This window comes from Malaclemys terrapin, chromosome 1 (assembly GCF_027887155.1).
Source record: "Malaclemys terrapin pileata isolate rMalTer1 chromosome 1, rMalTer1.hap1, whole genome shotgun sequence".
Lineage (NCBI taxonomy): Eukaryota > Metazoa > Chordata > Testudines > Emydidae > Malaclemys > Malaclemys terrapin.
Window position 1 is genome coordinate 298,439,927 of NC_071505.1, and position 13,346 is coordinate 298,453,272.

The following is a 13,346-nucleotide window of genomic DNA, read 5'->3' on the forward strand; positions in this document are numbered from 1 at the left end:
TCCTCCACCTTTTCTTCCTCGTTAGGTGGTTTATAATAGACCCTTCCTGTGACATCACCTTTGTTTTTACCCCTTTTATCCTTACCCAGAGACTTTTAACAGGTCTGCCTCCTGCTTCTCCCTCAACGTCAGTGCAAGAGTAGATCTTCAATATAGAAGGCAACACCTTCTCTCTATTTCCTTTGACAGTCCTTCCTGAGCAAGGTGTACGCTTCCATACCACTATTCCAGTCATATGAATTATCCCACCAAGTCGCTGATGCCAATTAGTCGTCACTGTGATTATTCACTAGAATTTTTAGCACTTCCTGTTTATTCTCCATAATTCTTGCATTAGTGCACAGACAGCTACGATGTTCATTAAATTTTCCCCTCTATATTCCCTCTTCTCCCTTGTGATGGGGTATACAAACCCCACATTGGACAACAAGGGGTCAAGGAGCTGCTCTGGGCTCAGCCAGCTCCGCACTGTCACACGTGCAAGGTATGCACAGGCTTGAGGAGGAGCATAAAAGGGGAACAGAACAGCTCCCTTGTGGGCAGACCAGGGAAAAGAACAGACCTTCAACCTCAGCTCCTGAGGAAAAGGCTGACTGAAGGCAGGAACTCCCCAGACATTACTGCCTGAAGGTCCCTCCATGAGGGAAGGGAGGGCCAGATCCTGATACACCCTGGGAGAGAGTCATTCCCCTCGATCTCTTCCTAATTCAGTTTATTTGCATAAATTCCCCTTGCTTTTGTTTTTGTTGTTCATGGGCTAACCTGGAAGGGGAGAGACTTTGACATGACCTGGCTGAAGGGCCAAGGGCAGGAAGAGGCAGGCCATTGTAGAGGTGGAGCAGCCACTGGCAGGAGAACCCAGCAGAAAGAGAGCTGCCACACCTGGCCAGGAAGAGGCACCAGCACTGAGTCAACCTCTCCTGTCACTCTTTTGTCCTTGATATGATTGCCCATAATTCGCCCCTCTTCCCCCCAATTCACCCAGGTCTCTGTGTTCTGGACTTACCTGTGGGCTTTTGTCTCCTGCCCTCATCAAACCTAGTTTAGGCTAACCTAGTGAGGTGGGTTTTATCTGGATCTGAAGATACTCTTTCCCTTCTTTGACAGGTGGACCCTATATCTGTTCAGCAGTCCTTGGAATAGTATTCCGTGGTCAAAGAGGCCAAAACCCTTCTGGTGGCACCATCCACTTAGCCATGCATTCACCTCCAGGATGTGTCTGTCTCTGCCTGGGCCCATGCCCTTGACTGGAAGGATCAATGAAAATGCCACCTCTGTCCCCAGCTCCTTCACCCTCACTCTTGGAGCCTTGAAGTCACTTCTGAGCTGCTCTGTGTCCCATCTTTCAGTACCAATAGTGCCCTCCTGGGTGAGCAGTATGGGATAGTAGTCAGAGAGCCAGATGATCCTCAGCCATCCTTCTATAATGTCTTGGATATGGGCTACTGGTAGGCAGCACATCTCCCGGGATGTCATGTCAGACCGGCAGATGGGTAATTCTGTCCCCTTGGAGGGAGTCACTGAACGCCACCACCCTTCATTTCCCCTTGGGAGTGGTGGCTGTGATCCTCCTAGCCTTGGTGGTACATGGCTTCCCCATCCCTTGCTGCCAGGGCAGTATATAAGTATATTTATCTCTGTGGACATGCTTAAGTCCTTTACTGGTCAGAGCCTGTGTTCAGCACCTTACAGAATTGAGCCCTAAGTGCTGAAGTACACAGTGTCAATGCAAAACAGAAGTGTAGGGCTGCGTGAGAGCAGAGAATTGGTAGATCAGACCTATGATTAATAATAAATGGTGGAGGGACCATAACTTTATATATTGCTGCCACTAAACTAGAGCAGGGTATCTGATGTTTGCCCCATGAAGAACAATGACAGTTGCCAGATTTGTCTGATTTTTTTTTTTTTTTTTTTATAAGGGCCTGTTCTCATTGTCGCTTGCTGTGCTATCACCTATCCCAGGGGTTGGCAAACTTTTTGGCCTAAGGGCCACATCGGCATTGCGAAACTGTATGGAGGGCCAGGTAGGGAAGGCCACTCAGCCGGAGCCAGCCACGCTGCCTGTGCTGCCCGGCAGGAGTGGCAGGCCAGAGCGCTGGTGGCATAGCGCACTGAGGCTGTGGAGGAGAGGGGCCAGGGGCTAGCCTCCCCAGCTGGGAGATCAAAGGTTGGGCAGGATGGTCCCGTGGGCCAGATGTAGCCCGCGGTCCGTAGTTTGCCCACCTCTGATCTATCCCATCTCTGGAACCTTGCCTATCTGATACCACTTGATAAGTGCTTTGTTATCAGATAGCACTCCAGTGTATAATAAAAACTCCACCACTAGCTCCTACTCATTCAGAGAGCAGCTGTGCTAAGGTGCCAAACTTTTCACTCCAAGTCTCTGGTCTTCACTTTCCAGATGCCTGGCCTTCACAGCCTATTTTCCAGTGGTCTTTTTATAGGATCAGAATAGGGCAGCTACAGTGAAAGGGCCTGTTTTTAATGGATAATTTTTTTTCTTTCCTGGTTCATTAAGTTGACAGTGTCTCTAAATAAAGAGAAATAATTACTAGTGATGAGGCATATTATCTTAAGCCTTTTAAGCTATCTTTTCTTCTCTGTCACATTCTTCTCTAATAGTGTAGATCCTTGTGTGTGTGCTGGAACATGAGGTACTATCAGAAACCTACCTAGATCATTTATTACTCCTGAATATTTAGAAACCATTAATCTTTACACACTCCACCCTCAGTATCACTGGGAGACTGAGGCATTTTTTAAACTTTTTCATTGCTGGTCCTCTGTGCCAAATCCTGTATTGTCCTGTCTGTACTGATGCCCCTATGTCTGAAGCTTTAATGTCATGATGAAGCACATGTGTTTGCCAGGACTTAGGCAGATAAGGAGGGTTTCCACACAGGTCTGACAATCCAGGTCCCAAATTTGACTTCAGAAAGAAGAGGGGTTGAGAGAGCTCTGTGTTGAGGGCTGTTTCTGTTGGTTGAAGGATCCTTGCATACAGCTGTTTCTAGAAATGGTGAACTGGTCTATATAAAATACAAAGCAAATGAAGCCTTTGCCCAAAACTCTATCTAGACCCAAGCTGCATTTTCTCCTGTCCTAGTTTTGGATGAGATCAGAAATGGAACACTTGAAACATCTCAAAAAAGGCTATTTGTTATTTTCAACTTGCTCAAAATCTTGAGGTCCAGATAAAAAATGGGAACTTCCTCAGCTTTTGCTGAGCTGGAGAAGAGTAGAGAAAGTCTGGGAACATCTCCTTATTCTTTGGACCCGGGCCTAAGTTTGGTGACCTCCCCCCATCCATTGGCACAAGGCCCCCAACTAGTCCACCCTTCCTACAACCAGGTGGGAGGAGGGGAGAGATTGGAGAAAACTTTCACAGCAGCTGCCAGCGGTAGTGCTGGAACTAGGGGTGCTACTGCACCTCCTTGCTTGAAGTAGTAATAATAAACACCAAATACATGGTTTTCATCATCAGCACCCCCACTATAAAAACTGTTCCAGCACCGTTGGCTACCAGGAGAAGAGGAACAGCTGCCTTTCCAGCCCCAGAACCTCAGCGAGGTCACAACATGCAACACATGGTTTGAACATTGGTCATACTGCCTTTTGGTCCTGTCCTCGGGACACACAACAAGCAAAGGCAGCAAGAGGAAACTTCCCCCACTTCTTCACCCGCAGCTGGAGAGTTAGGGGGACTTGTTCCGTGGGTATAGTTGTGGGAGGATGTTGTGGTAAGAACCTAGGCAGCAAGGCATGTTCACTATTTTATTTTTAAGTGACATGGTTTAAAGCAATAAGTGGGCAATGGCTGGGAATGACATGTGCAGGGGAAGTGGGATGAGTCTCAGTAGGATGCTATGGGGAAGAGACGGGGTAATGAGAAGGTTGGAGGATGGGAGCGAGAATGAAGGTTTTAGTGGGTTCCAAAATTTACTAAAGTAACTAGGGGTTTGTAGATGATTGGGCCACAGACTGGCAATAGATTTTTATTATTTGTTTGTATTATGATAGTTTCTAGAGGCCAGGGCTTTACTGTACTAAGCACTGTTGAGGGGCAGCTGAGGACAACTGATATATTTTTGTCTATTTAGATTTGTGAGCCCTCTGGCACAGAGACAGTGTCTTTCCATCTAGCACAGGGGTCAGCCAACTGTGGCATGCGTGCCAAAGGCAGCATGCAAGCTGATTTTTAGTGGCACTCTGCCAGCTGGGGGAACCCCAAGCCAGCAACGGGCTGAGCAGGACCTGCAGCCGGGACCCCCACTGCCGGTCTGGGGTTCCGTCCACCGGCCCCACTCAGCACGCAGCCAGTCTGGGGTTCTGGCTGTGGGCCCCTGTAAATGTAAAATGTATTACCAGCATGTGAAACCTTAAATTAATGAAGACTTGGCACACCACTTCTCAAAGGTTGCTGACCCCGATCTAGCTCTACAGCCCCTAGCATAGTGTGGCTGCTACTGTAATACAAATAATAATCATTCCCACTTTTGGGTGCATCACCAGACTGCTTCAGGTCCCTCACATTGCTAGCTGGTAATAAATCTACAAGATCTACCCAGTTAAGCATGTATGTTTGGACCCTGAAAAGTAGGTTGGATACATTTAGGGCAGGGGCTGTCTTTGATTACAAGTCTAAAGAATTCTTTGGATAATAGGGCCATGTACCTTAGAGGCTACTGGTCTACAATAAATATATGTAGAATTTAATCAATGCAGTTCCTTAGAAGTGCATAGTTTTCTGCAGTATGTAGTCTAAAAGGTGTGGCAGGTTCATAGATTGATTTTTAAGATGAACAATGAACATCAACTCCCCTAGCAAAAGAAAGAATTGGTCTATTTCCACCCTCAAACTTGTGGTTAGCTGCATCACCCAGGGCTGAACTGTGGTCGGACCTAATACCTAACAGGAAAAAAAATAATCTTGGGTGTGGTGTTATGTACTGTAACCGAGCTCTAATTCATGGTTCTGGATGAATACAGTGAGGTATATAGCATTACTCATTGCACTATAGGGCACATAAAATGTTAAATTTCTGGGGTGGATTTAGTCAATAGCACCATAATTAAACCAATTACACTGTAGTCTTCTGCCACAATAGCAGGTTGCCGCTATTAAAATGTTGATATGTAGCATTCTAAATTTCAACAGTAATTCATGCTTCTGAATTAGTGCTAAGCATAATTTAAATTATTCAGAATTACAATTCAGATCTTTTATATAACTGAGCGGTAGGAATATTAATCTTTTAATCGCCCCCTTTTTCATGGACTCTGTTCCTGCCAAACTGGTAGCCAAACACCAGAAGGAACTGAAGAAATTACTGGAGTCCTGAATCTGGGAGCTAGAGTCACTGAGTGTGTGTTCTGTGCATGATTGTAGCTGAAGCTTCACCTGCGGCCTTCATTGTCTATGGGTGGCATGTCTACCCGCTGAGTCAAAAGGAAGCCAGTGGGCCCTGTGCTGAGCTTGTGTTAACTGGCAGCCAGGCTTTGAATATCTTACAAATGACTGTGTAAATAATTCTTTACTGTGCTAAAGTGTCGGTAAACAAGAACCTACTGCTCCTGTGATTCATTAGCTTATTGCACATTTACAGCAAAACCCTCCACTGGTTAAGGAGGGCCCCAGGCTGAGAGGAAGTGGTGCTGTTCTGCAGCCTGGGGTGAAAGCAGGGGTCTCGAAGCCCATCGGAGTGGTCCCCAAGTGTGTGAAATGGGGGGTAGAGTGGAAGCAGAGATCAGGCAGGGAGCCTGTGTGTGTCTGGCAGAGAAGAGAGGCAGTGAGAGGAAGGACAGCAGCAATGTCCAAACCATGGATGGGAGTACAGTGTCTTTTAAATGGTCCTTAGTGAGCCTTCTAAGTTTGGTCAATATGTTGGCATGAGCACAGAGGAGGCAGCCAGCTTCTCAGTGCTATTTTTACAGAAAGGAAGGATGGTTTTGTGGTTAAGATACAGGATGGGGAGTCAGACAATGTGAGTTCTAAGACCAGCCTTCCACAGACTCCCAGTGTGAACTTGAGCACATGACTTAACCTCTTTGTGCTTTAATTTTCCCATCCATAAACTGGAGCTAATAATACTGCTCTCCAGGGTGTTGTCAGGCTCAATTCATTAGGCTCCACTTATGGACTTGTTACTCACAGTGGGCAGCTTTTATTTCTCCAAGTAGTTCCTTAGACTTCACTGGGACTTCTGCTGTGACTGGGTTAATGTGGATGTAACTGGGCTGCTAGATTTCTGAGGAGTTCATTTACCATGGCTCGGAATCCCTATTGGGGAGTAGGGGTAGCAGCTGGAGCTGGTTGAAAAAATAAAAAAAAAATTGACAGTTGTGGGGGCAAAAATGTTCCAATGCCAGCTGTGTGGGCAGCTCTCCCCCTAAGTCAGAGGTGGGCAAACTACGGCCCGCGGGCCACATCTGGCCCGTGGGACCGTCCTGCCCAGCCCTTGAGCTCCCGGCTGGGGAGGCTAGCCCGCGGCCCTTCCTCTGCTGTCCCTCCTCGCCTGCAGCCTCAGTGTGCCGTGCTGCCAGCGCTCTGGCCTGCCACTCCTGCCTGGCAGCGTGGGCAGCATGGCTGGCTCCGGCTGGGCGGCGGGCCTGTGAGCTCCTGCTGCTCTGAGCAGCATGGTAAAGGAGTGGGGGTTGAATGAGGGGCAGGGGATCCTGGGGGCAGTCAGGGGTCAGGGAGCAGAGGGGGCTGGATAGGGGGTGGGATCCCGGGGGGCGGTTAGGGGCGGCAGTGTGGACAGGGGTCAGGGCAGTCAGGGTACAGGGAGCAGGGGAGGTTGGATAGGCATGGGAATCCCTGGGGGCCTGTCTGGGGGCAGAGGTGTGGCTAGGGGTCAGGGCAGTCAAAGGACAGGGAACAGGGGTGTATGCCTTAGCATACCAAGTTAGGTAGCTTGCCTCCCTCCTTTGTCCTGCACCAAGATCCATACTGGATAGATTCTCTGTGAAATGGAAGTATTAGCTTGGGTAATAAAAACATCAATACAAGACTCTTTGCCTTCTTAAGACTTCAACAGTGAGACAGCACCTCCCATTCTAATTAAATATATATCTTTTTAATTGGGTCCCCTCTGCTGCTTAGGGTCTGTGTCTCCCCCTCAAATTAATCTCCTTCACCTAACTCAAGCTCCTACAGCATGGCTATCCTCCTTTGCACTCAGGAGGACTAGATAGATCTCAATCAATTACCAGTTGATGCACAGGTACCACTTTCCTCCTTTTGCAGGGATGCTCAACCCAGGCTCCGTCCCCACTCCACCCTTCCCCCAAGGCTCTATCCCCACCCTGCCTCTTCCTGCCCATTCCACCCCTGCCCCTGAGCATGCCCCATCCATGGTTCTCCCCCTCCCCCCAGTGCCTCCTGCATGCCGTGGAACAGCTGATTGTGGTGAGTGGGAGGGAGGGAGAGGAGTTGATTGGCAGGCCCGCTGACAGGCAGGAGGTGCTGGGGGAGGGGGGCAGAGGGGGAAGATGGCTGCTGGTGGGTGCTAAGCACCCACTAATTTTTTACATGGTGCTCCAGCTCTGAAGCACCCATGGAATTGGCACCTATGGGTTGATATCACTTTTTAATTGTCTGAATGTGTAACGGATGCGTGACAGAAAGCATTAAATGCTCATTGTGTCCAAGGGTCTCCCTGTCCACCCCACGCAGCAAGAGCCACAAATGCGAAATGGAATCTGAGCCTCTTCTGCAGGGAAAGCAGAGCCCCTTGAGTAGGGCAGCCCACCAGCAAGCAGTTTTAGAAGCAAGTCTAGGAGAATCAAAGACTTGCAATTAAGATCCAGTAACTGAAGAGGCAGGAATCCAGATGGCCACCCTCCTGTATCAACATTACATAGATGAGAATCAAAAGGAGAAAATGTCACAAGTGTAAACAGTGTATGAGAGCAAACCATAATGCTTGGACTGGCTGTAATCCAAGCGCCCACCCTCTTATCACACAACACACTATGATCAAACATGGGAGCGAGCCATAGCATCTGTGACTGAAGCATCTAATGAATGTTTGCATGGGGAGCAAGGCTAGAGGTTGGCTCAGTAGAGAAGCGGAAAAGACCGCTTGGGAACACGTGGCAAATTGCCTGACCAACGCAATGTGCAGCAGGGGAGGAAAGACATGAAACAAAAGCCTTCCTGCAGGGGCAAAGAGACGAGACCAACCGCTGACATAAATGGAACAACACAGCTTGCTGCAGAGGCCAGAACTGCTGGGGCAGGCAAGGCCACGAGTTGTAAAAACAAAGTTTTAAAGTAGGAAATGTAACATGAATAAAAATAACCCCCCTCCCATCTCCTCCCACCCCAACCATGTCTAACTAGACACCAAGGAGCAATGCAGCAAATGGGCAGCCGGGCAGCCAATTGGCAATCCAAGTGAGATACTGACTGGGACCCATCCCAGTTTTGTAGTGGGGGGTTAGTAAAACCTGGGGCACACCAAGCTATGCTATGACTTGTTTAACACTGCTGCTGGGTTGTCCAACTGTTTCTGTTGATTACTCACTTGTATGGCTCCACCTCACCTCTCAATGCCCTCATTCCAACAGCACTTGTTTCAGACAACATTGCATGCTCCCGACTACCAGCCAATACTCCAAGGCTCATAGTTTGAGAACTACTTGCCTAGCTGACCACAGCAGTAACATTAATTCCACCAGGCCTTCCTTCCCGTAGGAAAATTAAAAACACAATTTACAGCTGTGTGGAGCAGGCATTTTTACCACCAGGTCATCTAAGCCCAGAGCCAGGTAGGAGCACATGGTGATAAAACACTCCTGTTTACACTACAGCTTCTGGCACTACTATCACTTAGGTGAGTTAACTGATCCTAAGTGAGTGAGGTGTCCAACCTGCTTAGGTGCTTTTGTAAATCACCTATTGGCATCTTTAGGTGCCTAAATGCCTTTGAAAATCCAGTCTCTAGGCATATTTGAAAATTTTGCCCATAGTTACTCTTTGCCGTGGCCCGATGAATCTCTAATGTCTATTTTTTCGTACTCTGTACAATCTACATTTAAATTGGGATTTCCCTGATTCCCTTAGAAGATCATTCCACAGTTGAATAGATCTCCCTTGTGGAAAAAGGGAAACAAACAAAAAACAACACATAAGAGTTTAGAGGATGGTTGGTGCTTTCTGATTTTCTCCTCCTTCCTCTTTAAATGGTCCATTTCTCCATTTTTTTCCTGCTCCTCTTCACGTCTCATTTTCTGGAATGTTTTTTCCCATGTCCATCTATTGTCTATTTCTTTGACAGCATGCCTTATGTTTCTGTATGGAAGTCTGTTGATCGCATGAATAAAATAAAAAAAACCCATGGTGTGCTACCAACTAAGCTAACACTGCACTGTGGTTCAAGCATTGTAGTTTTGGGAAATAAAATAATGGTGGTTGACAGATGAGATGACAACATCTCTGGTGAAACTAACCAAATAGTTAGGCTGCTAGCCTGGGCTGTGGGAAACCTATGTTCAATTCCCTCCTTTGCCACAGACTTCTTGTGTTACCTTTGGCAAATTACTTAGGGGGAGAGCCACAAAGAGACTTAGCTGTTCCAGTGTTCAGCATTGCAATGCTGAACACTGTGGGGCTGTGCTGCCAAGTGGGATCCTCAACCCCCAGTTAGGTGCCCAGGCTCTCTGTACAATGCAGGGGGCGGGATTAGACACCTAAGAAAGGGATTCTCAGAAGTTAGCATGCTGAGGAGCTGCCTAGCTAGCTGGGAGTGAAATGCAGAGGAAAGGGGTATAAGCCCCAGAGTCACAAAGGTACTGAGGTGCCTAACTCCCATTGATCTGGGCCTTACATGCCTGATTGACAAGCTAGAGGGAGGTGCCTATCTCTACTCCGGAATCTCAGGCACCCTCTCCCAGAGTTAGCTGTCTAAGCCGGATCAGCCCTTTATTGCAAAAAACACTCGAGAGATTCCCCACCTCATTACAGTCAATAATCCAGGATCAGGGCACTTGGCTAGGATGTGTGAGACCCAGGTTAAATTCCCCAAGTTTCTCACCTCCACAATAAGTGCCCTGATCACAAGACTATTGAGTACTCTGGGGTGGATCTTGTTCAACCTCTCCTGTTAACACTGAGGAAGTGGAGGATCCATTTTGTTATTTCTATTACACTGTTTCTGAGCCCAACTTAGAAAACTGTAAAATAGATGGCATTGGACAGACGTCGCAGGTGAAATCTTGGCCCCATTGAAGTCAATGGGAGTTTTGCCATTGGCAATTCCAGCCCTTCTCTTTGCTTTGATTGTGCTGTCTGTTGCTTACTATCCCTGATGTCAGCTGTGGCAGTTGGAGGCCTTAGAAACCACCCAAGTGACTGAGGCGTGTGTGAGCTGCTCTGTGCTGAACCTGTCAATGTGAATCAGCATGAGAGCTGCTGAGTGAATGAGGGGACGAAATTAGATTTATTCAGATTCACGTTTTTCTCAGTTGTGTCCGAAAAATCAAAATGGAGGATGGAGAGAAACTAGCTTAGCTAATTAAAATGGGTCACTGGGGTTTAAACAGCAAAGGTGGAGGTAGAGAAAAACTCAGTGGGGATGGGAACTGTAATTCACACCAGAAGCAGGTTATCACAGCCTTCTTTTTTACCAGTCATGTTATAGGGGATAAATAGGCCAGGAGCCAGTTTGATCCCTGGTTTAAGCCCACTAGCAAAAGCAATTGATTTACACCAATGTTGCATGTAGCCTCAATAACTCTATAGTCTTGCTGGCCAAGAGTCTCCTCTTGCAGTGATGTATGCTTCTAAATGCACCAAGATTTGGAAATAATAATACGTGGTAGCAAACTACTTTCTGGGTCCTTGACTAGATTTGAATGGTCAAATGAAACTTGTTGATCTCTGTGAATGTGCTGCTTATGGTACTAGGTATGGGGCTATCTCTCAGAGCAGCTTTTGTGTCAATGACCGTGCAGAAAAGCCAAGACCTATTTGTTCAGCTAGAAAATGCTTACTTAAGCTTATTTTTCCCCTGAAACTCAACTTTCCTAATTCTGTGTGGGAGGCTTTTTTTTTTTTTTCCTTCCAGGCTTTTTAAAGTAACATCAGTATTGCAACTAATGAGGCAGTGGAAAGCAAGCTGGTCTGTTCAGTGTGGCTAATGACTCCATTCCCGGGAGCCTAATCAAAGATTTGTACATTTAATTGCTGTCAAGTCAGCTCCAGCCACCTGCCATTTCTGCCACACCTGAGCTCCCATCTCAGTGGCCCACGATTCTAAATGAATCCATCTCTATTTCTAAAGGAAGGAAAACAGAGCTGCCCAGCAACCCTGAAATGGTGCTTTACGCACAGAGCAAAGATCAAACAGACTGTGTTGTAACTGAGCAATATATCTTAGCTGTATGTGACTGAGAACTTCTTTTTTTTTTTTTTTTTTAAGCTCAGTTTGGGGATTGGAAATAAGTGGGGAATATACCCTTGCTTGGATCTGCTCCAGGCTATAGACAGAACTCATTGCTGTCCCAATAGGGGTGGAGAAGACATTTCCTGGCCTGCCAATGAACAATGATAGACTAAATTCATTTCTCGATTTTAGCTGATGGAAAATATCATTAGAGTCAGTGGTCCCACTCCTGCAATGGTCTAGTAGGGTAACCTTTGTCCTTTGTCATTATGAGTAAACTTTGTCCTTTGCCATTAAAACATCTATTCCTGAACATTCCTTCCCTTCCTGTCATTGCTACATGTGACAGATGCAGGACTAGGTTTTGTTGAACCATGCTCCCCTAATCCTAATTCCCATTCTTTTTTTTCCAGAAAAAGTTGGAAAAAGACCTAAGGTTCTTGCTAATATGCTGTGGGGGAAATTCCTTCATGACCCCAGATATAACTATTTGCTAAATTCTGTCCATCTAAGCAAGAATCCTTCCGGTGAGTTATCTGATCCGATTTACAGCTCTGTGCTTAATTGCACAGATGCTTTAGAAATATCTAGGATAGAAATAAATGCCACCATATATGATTGGTGTCTGGATAATTGTCCATTTTTTTTCTTTAATCAATGCAGCATGCAAGGATTGAGATAAATATTGCCTATAAAAGGGATCGGCATACTTAGAGCCCATGCACTGCAATGAAAGTTTGACATTCTCAAAGGCCTGGTTCTTATTTACATTAAGGCCTCTTTACACCACTGTGGCAGTGTAAAGGGGACTTAAAGTATGTGTCAGTGTTAATTCACTTCCATTTTGAAGCCCCTTTACTTTGGTAGAGCACTCTAATGGTATGGGCACACTGCAATTAAAGTCCTACAGTTGGCCCTCCATTTCTGGGAGGTTTTCACAAAACACACAATTAGATTGTGGAAAATCATTGTCACTGAGGCCAAGAGCTTTACAGGATTCAGAAATGGATGGGACACTTCTTCTGTAAGTCTCTCACTTTTTCAGAGCAGGGATTGTCTACTAAACTGTTTGTGCAGTACCTTGCACAATGGACCTCATTCTCAGTTTGTCCCTTGCCTCTACCACAATAAACACAATTAACAACTCCGAATAATAAAAATATCCAGAGTTGCAACGGTAAAGATGTAAAAAGGCAGCAAGAGTTTCAGAAGGCATATTAAACTCTCACATTTCAGAGCATCAACTAACCTCTAACTAATGGGGATTAGAAGAAACTGTCCCTGTGAGCAGGTTACCCCATAATTATCTTCTGCAGGGCTCTTTGCACTTTCTTCTGAAGAAGCTGGTTCTGCTCCTCTCTCATGAGACAGGTTGTTGGACTAGAAGGACCCTAATCTTGACCCGCCATGGCAATTCCTATGCTCCTACGTATCTTTGATCTATTTTATTGCTCAGAGCTGACTAGGGCAAGGATAGGGGAAGCACTGGGCAGAGTGCTGCTGGGCAAGCATCCCCATCCAAACTTCTACAAATTCCTTTCACGCATGACCTATAGCACTGACAAGTTGTTTTATGCTCCATAATTCACAAATCTTTTAAGGAAATGGTGTTTGCTGGCTCTGTTGTTTTAAACGACTGCTATTCATTTTGCTACCAGTACAGTGTTTATCTTCTTCCACTCAACATTGTTGTCAGTTCTGAAGACAAATATGCATTTGTTTTGATTTCCTCCTTAGTGTTCCAGTTATTTATACTTGGAGGCTTGGAAAGTCTGCAGGATAACCTTCCTAGATAGCTAAAGAAATTCTAAATGGCAATTAAAATATGAGCTGTTAATCGGAAGGGAGGTCTCATTTTCAGTTTTCATTCACCTAGTACAAAAAGCCTGTCTTGGAAGGTTCTATGTTGCAGGGCATATGATTTTCATTCACCTCCAGGATTTGGGCTCAAGCTTC